This window comes from Salvelinus sp. IW2-2015, unplaced genomic scaffold (assembly GCF_002910315.2).
Source record: "Salvelinus sp. IW2-2015 unplaced genomic scaffold, ASM291031v2 Un_scaffold2309, whole genome shotgun sequence".
Lineage (NCBI taxonomy): Eukaryota > Metazoa > Chordata > Actinopteri > Salmoniformes > Salmonidae > Salvelinus > Salvelinus sp. IW2-2015.
Window position 1 is genome coordinate 30768 of NW_019943635.1, and position 13542 is coordinate 44309.

At 43.2% G+C, this 13542-nt stretch overlaps 1 protein-coding gene across 1 annotated transcript in view; it reads left to right on the forward strand.

Annotated features, from left to right (window-relative positions):
- The first annotated feature begins 3895 nt into the window (after positions 1-3895).
- Positions 3896-13542, forward strand: part of LOC112073588 (uncharacterized) — a 50257-nt gene continuing 40610 nt past the window's right edge. The window contains exon 1 of the mRNA XM_070440211.1: positions 3896-4006. The gene's annotated coding sequence lies outside the window, so the exon portion shown is untranslated. The remainder of the gene's footprint in view (positions 4007-13542) is intronic.

A 13542-nucleotide genomic window follows, 5' to 3' on the forward strand; every position in this document is an offset into this window, starting at 1 on the left:
CGTCATCCTAAACTGTAGCCCCAGCACCTCACACAGGAGCAACAGAGCAACGGACACACCGCCCAGACCAGCGAGACACCCTCCCAGACCTGCAAGACCCCCTCCTGAAGGACCTGCACCGAGAGAACCCACGCGGAGAGGACCTACACCCAGACCACAGCATCATTAACCACACCCCAACCAGATAAGACCACCCCAAGCAAACCCTGGCCCAACCCTATATAGCCCCTCCCCCCCATATCAGACATATGCCCCTTCTGCCCACCCCATTCCCCATGCCCCTGCGGCAAGCACCTCAACATGACAGCAGGACATATGCCCAGGCCGTGAGCAGAGCAACAAGCCCAACCCCCACTTTTTTACCTGCCCAAGCCCCATCCTGCGACCTAAGAGGTATGTATCAGATGCTCAACATTCCCCGTACTTAACTACCTATATCCCCCCGATAGAATTCCCATACTTTAACGATGATGACTTCTCCATCCTAGAGGGGGAGATCAACAATTTCCAGGCCCAGGGACATGTACTAGTCTGTGGCAACCTAAATGGTAGAACTGGACAAGATCCTGACACTCAGCACACAAGGGGACAAACACTTCCCTGGAGGTGACAGCATTCCCTCCCACATATGCCCCCCTAGACACAGCTACGACAACATAACCAACAAAAAGGGGTCACAACTCGTGCAGCTCTGTCTGACGCTGGGTATGTACATAGTCAATGGTAGGCTTTGAGGGGACTCCTTTGGCAGGTACACCTGTAGCTAATTTCTTGGCATTAGTACTACAGACTACTTTATCACTGACCTTAACCCAGAGTCTCTTAGATCATTCACAGTCGGTCCATTGACACCCCTATTAGATCACAGCAAAATCACACTCTACTTGAACAGAGTGATGCTCAATCATGAGGCGTCAAAGCCACAGGAACTGAATAATTTTTTTAATGATATAGATGGAAGGAAAGTAGTGTGGAAATCTACCAAATAACAATTAGGCAACAACAAATTCAATCCCTTCTAGACAATTACCTGGACAATATGTTTCATTGTCATAGTGGTGTAAACTTAGCAGTAGAAAACCTAAATAGTATATTTGACCTCTCAGCTTCCCTATCAAATCTAAAAATGCCAAGCAGACAACCTAAGAAAATTAACAACAATGACAAATGGTTTGATGAAGAATGAAAAAACCTAAGAAAGAAATTGAGAAACGTATCAACCAAAAACATAGAGACCCAGAAAACCTGAGCCTACGCCTTCACTATGGTGAATCACTAAAACAATACAGAAATACACTACGGGAAAATAGGAACAGCATTTCAGAAATCAGCTCAATGTATTTGAAGAATCCATAGAATCTAACCACTTCTGGGAAAATTGGAAAACAAATAACAACACAAAGAGTTATCTATCCAAAACGGAGATGTATGGATAAACCACTTGTCCAATCTTTTTGGCTCTATAACAATGAACAAACAACGAAAACATATACATGATCAAATACAAATCTTAGAATCAACTATTAAAGACTACCAGAACCCACTGGTTTCTCCAATTACCTTGAATGAACTACAGGACAAAATACAAACCCTCCAACACAAAAAGGCCTGTGGGGTTGATGGTATCCTAAATGAAATGATAAAATATTCAGACCACAAATTCCAATTGGCTATACTTAAACTCTTTTACATCATTCTCAGCTCTTGCAAATTCTCCAATATTTGGAACCAAGGACTGATCACCCCAATCCACAAAAGTGGATGCAAATTTGACCCCAATAACTACAGTGGGATATGCGTCAACAGTAACCTTGGAAAAATCCTCTGCATTATCATTAACAGCAGACTCGTACATTTCCTCAGCAAAAATAATGTACTGAGCAAATGTCAAATTGTGTTTTTACCAAATTATCGTACAACAGACCACGTATTCACCCTGCACACCCTAATTGACAAACAAACAAACCAAAACAAAGGCAAAGTCTTCTCATGATTGGTTGATTTCAAAAAAGCTTTTGCTCAATTTGGCATGAGGGTCTGCTATACAAATTGATGGAAGGTGGTGTTGGGGGAAAAACATACGACATTATAAAATCCATATACACAAACAACAAGTGTGCTGTTGAAATTGGCAAAAAAACACAAATATTTATTTCCACAGGGGGTGAAACAGGGATGCAGCTTGACATATATATATATTGACATATATATCAACGAATTGGCTAGAGCACTAGAACAGTATGCAGCACCCGGCCTCACCCTACTAGAATCTGAAGTCAAATGTCTACTGTTTGCTGAAGATCTGGTGCTTCTGTCACCAACCAAGGAGAGCTTACAGCAGCACCTAGATCTTCTGCACAGATTCTATTGGACCTGGGCCCTGACAGTAAATCTCAGTAAGACAAAATAATGGTGTTCCAAAAAAGGTCCAATTGCCAGTACCATGAATATAAATTCCATCTAGACACCGTTGCCCTAGAGCACACAAAAAGCTATACGTACCTCGGCCTAAACATCAGCGCCACCGGTAACTTCCACAAAGCTGTGAACGATCTGGGAGACAAGGCAAGGCCTTCTATGCCATCAAAAGGAACATAAAATTCAACATACTTATTAGGATCTGACTAAAATACTTGAATCAGTTATAGAACCCATTGCCCTTRATGGTTGTGAGGTCTGGGGTCCACACACCAACCAAGAATTCACAAAATGGGACAAACACCAAATTGAGACTCTGCATGCAGAATTCTGCTAAAATATCCTCTGTGTACAACATAAAACACCAAATAATGAATGCAGAGCAGAATTAGGCAGAAAAGAGCTGTTCAATTCTACAACAACCTAAAAGGAAGTGACTTCCAAACCTTCCATAACAAAGCCATCACCTACAGAGAAATTAACCTGAAGAAGAGTCCCCTAAGCAAACTGGTCCAGGGTCTTTGTTCACAAACACAAATAAACCCAACAGAGCCCCCGTACAGCAACACAATTAAACCCAACAAAATCACGAGAAAACTAAAAGATAATTACTTGACACATTGGAAAGAATTGACAAAAAAATTGAGAAAACTATAATGCTATTTGGCTCTAAACAGAGAGTACACTGTGACTGACCCAAAACTAAGGAAATCTTTGACTGCCGAAGGCAGACCTGGCTCTCAAGAGAAGGCAGGCTGTGTGCACACTGCCCACAAAATGAGGTGGAAACTGAGCTGCACTTCCTAACCTCCTGCCAAATGTATGACCATATTAGAGACATATATTCCCTCAGATTACACAGATCCACAAAGAATTCGAAAATAAATCCAATTTTGATAAACTCCCATATCTATTGGGTGAAAAACCACTGTGTGCCATCACAGTAGCAAGATTTGTGACCTGTTGCCACAAGAAAAGGGAAACCAGTGAAGAACAAACACTATTGTAAATACAACCAATATTTATGTTTATTTATTTTCCTTTTTGTACTTTAACTATTTGCACATCATTACAACACTGTATATATACTTAATATGACATTTGAAATGTCTTTATTATTTTGGAACTTTTGTGAGTGTAATGTTTACTGTTAACTTTATTGTTTATTTCACTTTAGTTTATTATCTATTTCACTTGCTTTGGCAATGTAAACATATGTTTCCCATGCCAGTAAAGCCCTTAAAGAGCGAGAGAGAGAGGAGTAACCGAGATAAGACAGACAGAGAGTGAGTAGAAAGCGCTTCAGCACTTATACACCGCTGCTGCCTGCCCTGCTTCCCGGTTTCCATGCCGACAGCGAGGGTTGTTCAGTTGGAGCATGCTCAGTAGGGCTCCCTTCCCTTGCCTGTGACAATAGCCAGGCAGAGAGAGGGCTGGAGTATTCATACACACACACACACACACACACACGCACACACACTGCTAGAGCACAGTAGAGAGGAGTGTAGGAGAGAGCAGATGGAGTCTAGCTGCATGCCTGCTGGACTGAGCTCGCCGAGACGGTCACACACGCTTACTCACAACAAAGGTGAATCGGCAGAGATTCGTATCTCTCATGTCTTATGCATGTGTAGAATGTTCTTGTGTAATATTTTTCTCTTTCATGAGAATTGGACAGGAGGAAAGCGTTTTCATGGACTGATTTTGTACCAGGAATGAATGGGCAGTTTGTGTGCTATAGTCTACATGTGCTCTATACTCTGTTATGGGTAATGAACGAGGCACCTTTCATTTGAGCTAGGATAGCCAAACATATATACGCTGTTGATGATCTGTTACAGTAAATACTGTAAAGGCAGCACTGTGTATAACCAGAGTAGGGTTTCGTCCGTCTTGTTTGACTGAAGTGCACATTTCTACTTTATCCTGAAAGGTTGGAGAAAGCATCTCTTGCAATGCGTATTCTAAGGATACATAAATTGTGCATTTGCTGACAGAATTAAGCAATACAGTACCTAACGTTACTCAGACAGAAATAAATGATTGACACATGGTGAATTGTATGCTGTGCATGTATCACAGTGTTCTGTACTGTAGACACTTCTGATAGGAGAGACCAACACGCTTCATAGGTTTGTTTATTCAGAACAGACATCAGCCTGTAGCGCTGGGTTATCTGTTAGCTATGTTGTGTGTGTGTGTGTGTGTGCCTGCGTATGTATGTGCGTGCGTTCTCATGTCGTTCCCCTCTGATGGGCAGGGAAATGCTGATTATGAAAATCTTTATCCAACACCCCTGTCACATGACTTGTGTGTTGCGAGAAGGTGCTCGCTCTCTAGTCATGCCTCGCTGACCCTCTGCCGATTATGTTGGCGGAGTGGGGCAGAGGCAGGGTCATAACCATAGACATAGAATTACCAGCCATATTGAGTGTACCCAGGAGTCAAATTCCCGTTGTCTTTTGTTTTTCTAGTAATTCTATTTCTATGGTCATGACACAGGTGTGTTTTTCCATTATTATGTATGTGGTTTCTCATTTCGCCCCATTCCTCTGTCAGACACACATGGCCATCATTGTAAATAAGAATTTGTTCTTAATTGACTTACCTGGATAAACAAAGGTTAAATAAAAAAAATACTAATGAATCACCCCGGCCTCCCACCAGGCAGGCTAATGAATCCATGGGAGAATCAGATGAACTGGGCAGGCTAATGAATCCATGGGAGAATCAGATGAACTGGGCAGGCTAATGAATCCATGGGAGAATCAGATGAACTGGGCAGGCTAATGAATCCATGGGAGAATCAGATGAACTGGGCGGCTAATGAATCCATGGGAGGATGAGATGAACTGGCGCAGGCTAATGAATCCATGGGAGAATCAGATGAACTGGGCAGGCTAATGATCCATGGGAGAATCAGATGAACTGGGCAGGCTAATGAATCCATGGGAAGATCAGGTAACTGGGGCAGGCTAATGAATCCATGGGAGAATCAGATGAACTGGGCAGGCTAATGAATCCATGGGAGAATCAGATGAACTGGGCAAGCTAATGAATCCATGGGAGGATCAATAGTGTGTTCTTATGCACTGGATCGTATCATGGGCTTGTCTGGGCTGAACTGGGCTGGGCTGCACTGGAGGCAAGGCTGTGTCCCAAATTGCACCCGATTCCCTATGGGCCCTGGTCAAAAGTAGAGCACTACATTGGGAATAGGGTGCCATTTTGGACATACATATTGACTCCGTCTGCTGACTTCAGTTGCTCCAGGATGACCAGGGAGTGCACTGTAAACCCCAATGTACTGTGATCAAAACTTTTGAGGAAATCCATCGCACTTAATATATCATAGTACAATTACGTAGTGATTTTGTAGTAATTACTCACACCGATGGAGTCACTGTGACCATGTAGTGGTTCCATATTTGAGTTCTATCAGCTTGAAAAAAAAAATGTAATGCCTTCACTAAGCCACGCCCCTAATAAAATGTCCTATTGTGCCTTTCCTTTTCGAGTGAATTAAAGAGTTAACCCCCATGACTGTAGTGACAGAGACATGGTTGTTGAATGTGTATGTTGTTGGTCGTGAGGCCTTCACCAAGTGAGTTTGTAGGCTAATGCTATCATTATAATTAATTAATAATTAATTATAATTAACTCTTTGTGACAATGCATTTTTTGTGACAATACATTACATGTCTCATAAGGCCTTACTTTGAGGCCTAGCGTTATCCTAATACAGTGGCCTGAAACTCATGGTTTAGTAGGTTTTCTAAATTCCGGTAATTATACCAAAATTCCCAGAAAAAAAAATATATATAAACCTGGTTGAAAGATTTCCAGGAATTTTCCAACTGGGATTTCTAGAAAGCGTGGGAAACGTACCAGAATTGTACAACCCTACTTGCAAGTCACATAACACTGGAATGCAAAGTGATGTGTATTCTTATTGGAATCCAGCCAGAGTTTGGATATCCAACAGTTTGAATTTTTATTCACCTGCAACCTGTATTCATAATTACTGCCAGGGTTAGGAACAGTGTGAGGAGACTACCTAAACCATTTAATAGATGTAAAGTCCCCTGTTTTGGGGACCTGCGTAGTTCTGGTACCAGTTCTGACCGACATTTTCGCTTATAAATCGACCTGTGGACACCATAGTATTGTATTGACCAGTAGCTCTGATTCTCACCGACACAGAAATATGTCTGCTGTGTGAAGCAGGATGTGAAATCTGACACCACTTGAAGCTGGGATGTCCCTCCTACCATTTCATTCACTCATCTGACTGTCCAACTCTGGGCTGGACCTTACATCACAGCCACTAACAACATATGCCTGCAATCCTTACATCGTAGCGCAGCAGGAGAGAGTGGTTTTGTCACTGTAGTACATTCAGAGATCAATTTATAGCAAGTTATCAAAAATAATTCATGGATTTTAAACAAAAACGATTTGTCATAGACAAACAATATTAATATGAGATGAAAGGTGAGTTCCTGACGAGTCCAGGAAACCAAGTTAGAGCTCTGTGAGACGTTCACGGCAATAGGGGCAGACATTTTGAACGAGAGACCATTAGAAAATATGCACATTTCTTTAACACTGAACATAAAAATATGTATTTTACAGTTATAAGGAAGGTGAACTCATAGTTAGTTTTATAATTTGATTATACTATATTTAGAAAGCACGTAAGTCATTTCAAGCCTTATTCATACAGTTTTGTTGAATAGGATATACATCATATCAAATATTTCATATTTTCACATCTGTACTGTGTACTGGAGCCTGAGTCCTCAAAAGTGACTACACCTCAGCAATTTCTAACTATTTTTACTAGAAAGGTGAGATTTAGAAGTATTTGAGTAAAACAAATGCCTTGGGGTTTACAGTGTAGGGAGCAGCCAGAGGAGAGAAGAGGAGGAGATAGCAGAGCAGCAGTCAGCCCTACAGCCACATGGGCGGAAACATACAGCATGCCGGCTCCCCTGAATATTTCATCTGCTGAAAGAGAGAGTGGGGGGGAGAGAATATGAGAGAGAGGGGGGAGAGTGAGAGAGAGGTACAGAAGGAGAAAGCAGGAGAGAGGTAGAGATAGATGTGCCAATAAAGCCCTTCAATTTAAATTGAATTGATAGATGGAGAAGGCGAGATGGGGTGGAGCAGGGGTTAAAAAGAGGAGGAGAGTCTTTCACCTCACAAGAAATTGGAAAATTAATTGAGTTGACATTTGCAGGTTTGTACAGTTTCAGTCAGAGCCAGGGGTAATGCAAGGTTGTGTGTAGCGTACGAGACAAACAGGTTCAGATGAGCGGCAATCATTTTAGTGCCCACCATTCAGGACTACTAACTAGAGGATATCCTGGGGATTTCGATTAGTTATTCAAAGAATATGGCTCCCCCATTCACTACACTGTCACAGTAGAATGGTACTTGGGTTACCTGCTAAAAGGGTGATTTTTCAGTTGGCATATTATCTTCTTTAGTCAAGTATAATGGAAAACCCGTCTGATCTTAGCTACAATTGAAGTAGTTTGACACACTAATGCTGAAAATGCTTCCAAGATGAAAAGGATTTGTTACAGCTCAGCTCACAGGTAAAAATACTGCTATTTTTGGCTCAGTAGAAATAGTGGCAGACAGTTTAGGCAGCATGGTGTAGTACTCTGTGTCTGAACTGGTGTGACTGAGTAATATGACACTTCTTCCTGTTACCCAGATATGACAGCAGCATATCCACCCTGTGCTGTGTTTGGATGATAGTGAGGAGTGATAGACAAAAAGCTCTGTGCTCATCACGAGAGAGAGAGATTATAACCTCTCAGAGAGAACTTGTGCCGCTGTCACTTTCTTTAGGAGAGGTGATTGTTAGCTCCTCAGTCACCCTCAGTGGGGTTAATTTGAACTGGAACCATCCAGTTTTCAGGGATACAGTATCTTTAAACTAGCTTCCTTTCCCCCTAAAAAACAGATGTGGGGACCCCGCTCAGGCATTTCTTTTACACCTGCTACCTTAGGTTACTCCTCAGTAAACAGAGATGACATCATCCCCTCCTCCTATTCCCTCTTTCCCCTGGCTCTCACCTCCTCACTCCCAGTGTGTAAAGGGGTCTGCATGCTTCCCAGACAAAACAGTTCGGAAGAGTTTGTGCATCTATTATGACAAAATATTTGGGCTATTCAGGCACACAATATTTTTTTCTAGAGGCAAACCAAAGTCTACGCCCCTTCGTCCGTGATTAGTCAACAGTAGGGATTGTTCAATAAAGTATTTGCTGTCATTCAATGAGAGACGACTCGTTTTCATGCACATTTTTTTATTGAGAAATACTGCACCAAACATCTTAGTTAGATGTAAACTAGACTAAGATATCCTTGGCAAAAACATAAAAATGAATGACAGATTTCTTGTGTTTGTCAGGCTGTGGGTAGAGCAGAGATGAGTGTACAAGGTAATTTATTCCACGAACAGCACCAGTATAAAACAAATACTAAAGGTGCGTGAAATACCGTCACTTGTAAATAACGGGCGTAATAACGAACCCGGCAAACAATACCAGCCAACAAGTAACGACCTGAACATTATAAACAAACACGCACACAAACATGGGGGAAACAGAGGGTTAAATAATGAACATATAATTGGGGAATAGAAACCAGGTGTGTAGAAAACAAAGACAAAGCAAATGGAAAATGAAAAGTGGATCGGCGATGGCTAGAAAGCCGGTGATGTCGACCGCCGAACGCCGCCCAAACAAGGAGAGGGACCGACTTCGGCGGAAGTCGTGACAGTGTTATCTTAGATTAATTCTGACTATTTTGAGGAAGTGTGTAAGTAATGGCTATGCCGTCTCAAAATGGACAAACAGTACTGTTGCCGCTTTTATCTAGATTTCCAAGCGAAGGTCTTTTAAGGGAGTATGCAAGCACACTCGTTCGGTTCGCTTAACTTCGGCTCGGCGCCAGCCGAACTGAGGCATGCTCACACCTCAAGACAATTACCAGCCTGTCCTTGACTCAGGGAGATGGGTAGACCTGAGATGTGGGGAGCCCACCACTCCCTGGCTTTTGATCTCTCCTCTTCCTGTAGTTGGTTGTTACAGACAACAAATGTGTGATCCTAGTTTTGACCCCCAGGGCAATGAGTGAAGGGAGAGTGAGCAATCCAATAATATGATCAGCTCAATTTAGGGAATCGTTACTGCTGATATGACTGAGCTGACATTCTCAGACAGATCATTGATCTGTTCTTTAAAAAAACACAAAACCACAAGGGCATATGATTGACTGTTTTGAATGCAAGTATTGATTTGAAGTCTTATTTAGTATGCATTTTTTATATTGCCATGTTTAGCTGTTTTCTATGATGTGATATTGAGATAAAAATTGCTGCATTGGACATTTAACGAGCAGACTAACATGGATAGAATTTATATTAGTTTTCTTTCCTTGTGTGAAGTCAAGGACAGTGCAGTAAGATATGCCAAGGATGGTGATGTGTGGGAGACATGACTGATATCATATACCCCCAGATAGGATCTAGGTCCCTTTCTCCCCTCCTCTCTTTCTCTCCTTCTGCCCCTATCTCTCTCAATCTTGCTCTCCTTCCTCCTCTCTCTCTCCATTCCCCTGTTGGTGATATGAGTGAGTCACTCTGCCATCTGTTAATGAGTAAACCCTCCCTTATTACCCTCCCTTTGTTTATGAACAACACTCCTGGTTATCTCAATTCATCTCTCGCTCCCTCGTTCTCTACCTCTTTCTCTACCTCTCTCTACCTCGCTAACTCTACCTTACCTCTCTACCTCACTCAGGCTACTAGTTACAGGGGTGGCAAGTAGCCTTGTGTTTAGAGCGTTGGACTAGTAACCAAAAGGTTGCAAGATCAAATCCTCGAGCTGACAAGGAAAAAATATGTCCTTCTGCCCCTGAACAAGGCAATTAACCCACTGTTCCTAGGCCATTATTGACAATAAGAATTTGTTCTCAACTGACTTGGCTAGTTAAATAAATGAAAAACTCTCTACCTCACTCGCTTCCTCTTTTATCATAATTTCCCATGCCTCCCTCCACCTCTTCACCTATTTTCTACCCACAGCTTTTGTTTCCTCCCTCTCTCCCCCTCCCTCCCCCTCTGGATATTGATCACAGGAATGAGGTCACATAGATCTCACTGAGGTCCCTATATCGTTTCTGTTATTGTTACCGTTGCCGTGGTGGTGTTTATGTCATTACCCCAGTAGCAGTAACAACAACAGGAAACACTGTGGAGACGAGAGCCGAGTAAAGAAGCCTCAGTACACACTACACTGCCTGGGCTTACAGAGACTTCTACCTGAACACAAATACTTTCAGCTACTATACTGGATCAGATCAGGTTGTGTTGTTGTTTTCATTACATTATACATTTATATAAGGCTATTATTCAGATGAAACATACATATTTAATTTGAAGTAGTTAACAAGAAACATAGCTTACAATTAGACTTTAAGAATTTGAATTCCGACCTCTAACTGATCCCTTTTACTGTAGCCGACTGTATGAACCCAGGTTGTTTTGTTTTCATTGCATTATACATGTATATTGGGCTTATTATTTAAATGAGACAGGAATCATACATATTTGATTTGAGGTAGTTATCAACAATCAGGTCCTGTGTTTATACAACAAGCCACTGAATTGAGAGAAACCTCTTGTGATACTGTTGTGTATGAACTAAGAATGAAATGCTACATTGAGAGAGCACTCCAAGCCCTGAGCTAGCATAGCGTGCTTCATTTTAAAATGGTGCAGCTCTTTGTCACAGAAATGCCAAAAGTGGCCGATGACGAGGGACGGGAGCGCGGCCAGCATCTCTGCCTCCTGTTGTCCATGCAGCCGGACAGACCAGCATCCCTGCCTCCTGTTGTCCATGCAGCCGGACAGACCAGCATCCCTGGCCTCCTGTTGTCCATGCAGCCGGACAGACCAGCATCCCTGCCTCCTGTTGTCCATGCAGCAGCGGACAGACCAGCATCCCTGCCTCCTGTTGTGCCATGCAGCCGGACAGACCAGCATCCCTGCCTCCTGTTGTCCATGCAGCCGGACCAGACCAGATCCCTGCCTCCTGTTGTCCATGCAGCCGGACAGACCAGCATCCCTGCCTCCGTGTTCCATGCAGCCGGACAGACCAGCATCCCTGCCTCCTGTTGTCCATGCAGCCGGACAGACCAGCATCCCTGCCTTCTGTTGTCCATGCAGCAGGACAGACCAGCATCCCTGCCTCCTGTTGTCCATGCAGCGGACAGACCAGCATCCCTGCCTCCTGTTTTCCATCAGCCGGGCACAGACCAACATCCCTGCCTCCTGTTGTCCATGCAGCCGGACAGACCAGCATCCCTGCCTCTGTTTTTCCATGCAGCCGGACAGACCACATCCTGCCTCCTGTTGTCCATGCAGCCGGACAGACCAGCATCCCTGCCTCTTCCTGTTGTTCCATGCAGCCGGACAGACCAGCATCCCTGCCTCCTGTTGTCCATGCAGCCGGACAGACCAGCACCCTGCCTCCTGTTGTCCATGCAGCCGGACAGACCAGCATCCCTGCCTCCTGTTGTCCATGCAGCCGGACAGACCAGCATCCCTGCCTCCTGTTGTCCATGCAGCCGGACAGACCATGGTTCAAACACTATCCAAAAGCGTTCAGATACTTGCGTTTGGTTTAACCTGCATGAACGCCTGATGGGCGAGGTTTACCATTTAGTGACAATTCAATTGGTTCCGTTTTGCCAGGCAAGCACAATTAAATACAGCTGAAGTATTTGAAATTATTTCAAATAGTATTTGAACCCAGGTGTGCAGTGGACGGAGCCCAGTGTCTCATATTTTCCCTCTGTTATCTAACAGAGGAGGAAAAGAACAGTCTTTTGGAAGGAAGAGAATAGCGAATGCCGCTTCGTTTCATTCGGAGTCCCGGCAGGAAAATCTGTTTACTATTAGGTTTACTCTGTGTCTAGGCTACTGACCACAGACTACTGGCCACAGGCTACTAGCTACAGGCTACTAGCTACTGGCTACTAGCTACAGGCTACTGGCTACAGGCTACTAGCTACAGGCTACTGGCTACAAGCTATAGTACTATATTAATCAGTTCATGCATTGTTGCATGTGATTAATATAGGTATGATTATGTTACCAACCATACAGCAGCATCTCCATCTCACTAAGGTCTGTCTGTCTGTCTGCCTCTCTCTCCATGCTTACTGTACAGTACTGTATTCATCAGATCTAGCACTGTCGTATGTTGTTAGGAATTATTACCAATCATACAGTTACAGTACCCCACCTCACTACAGGGTTTCTGTCTGTCTGACTGTGGCTTGATGGGCTGTATGATTGTGTAAGAGGGGGTGAGACAGAGGGGACGATGGCGCTCTGCTTTATTTTGGCTTGAGTCAAGAGAATCTGGTGGTGGTGACAGATCCATGATGGATCCATAACCCTCCATGAGTCAATACCAGAGCCGGAATGGTGACAGATATCCACTCTTCTGATTGGTTCTTTTACACTGGCTTGCATCCCAAATGGCAGCCTATTGCCTATATAGTGAACTACCTTTGACCAGGGCCGCCACCGGCACCCTATAAAGATGTTTATTGTATTGCTAAACCAGCCAGGGGTAAAATGTATCACTGTAAAACTATATAATCTTGTTCCCTAACACTGTTACTGAGAATGATATGTATGTCTATCACTGAAGACCATACCAGTACATAAGGGCCTGCCATTTTCTACTCAGTCACATTTAAACATGACAAGCACGTAGGTACTGCTCAGAGTTTCTGAAATATGTGACGTCTGTTATGCCTTAATTCAAACCATTTATCCAGATTTTTTTTATCTGTATTGTCTTTTATCATAGCCTTCCCTGGACATCATTTGCATGGATTGGTTGGTCCGGCTCCTTTGAACAGGTTCTCTCTGTCTAATGAAGTCTCTTTCATCGTCTCTGTGAATAAATAGAGTGAAGCGGAGCTGGATTGGGCTACTATATATGGCATTGGGATACTATATATGGCATTGGGATACTATATATGGCATTGGAAAACTATATATGGCATTGGGATACTATATATGGCATT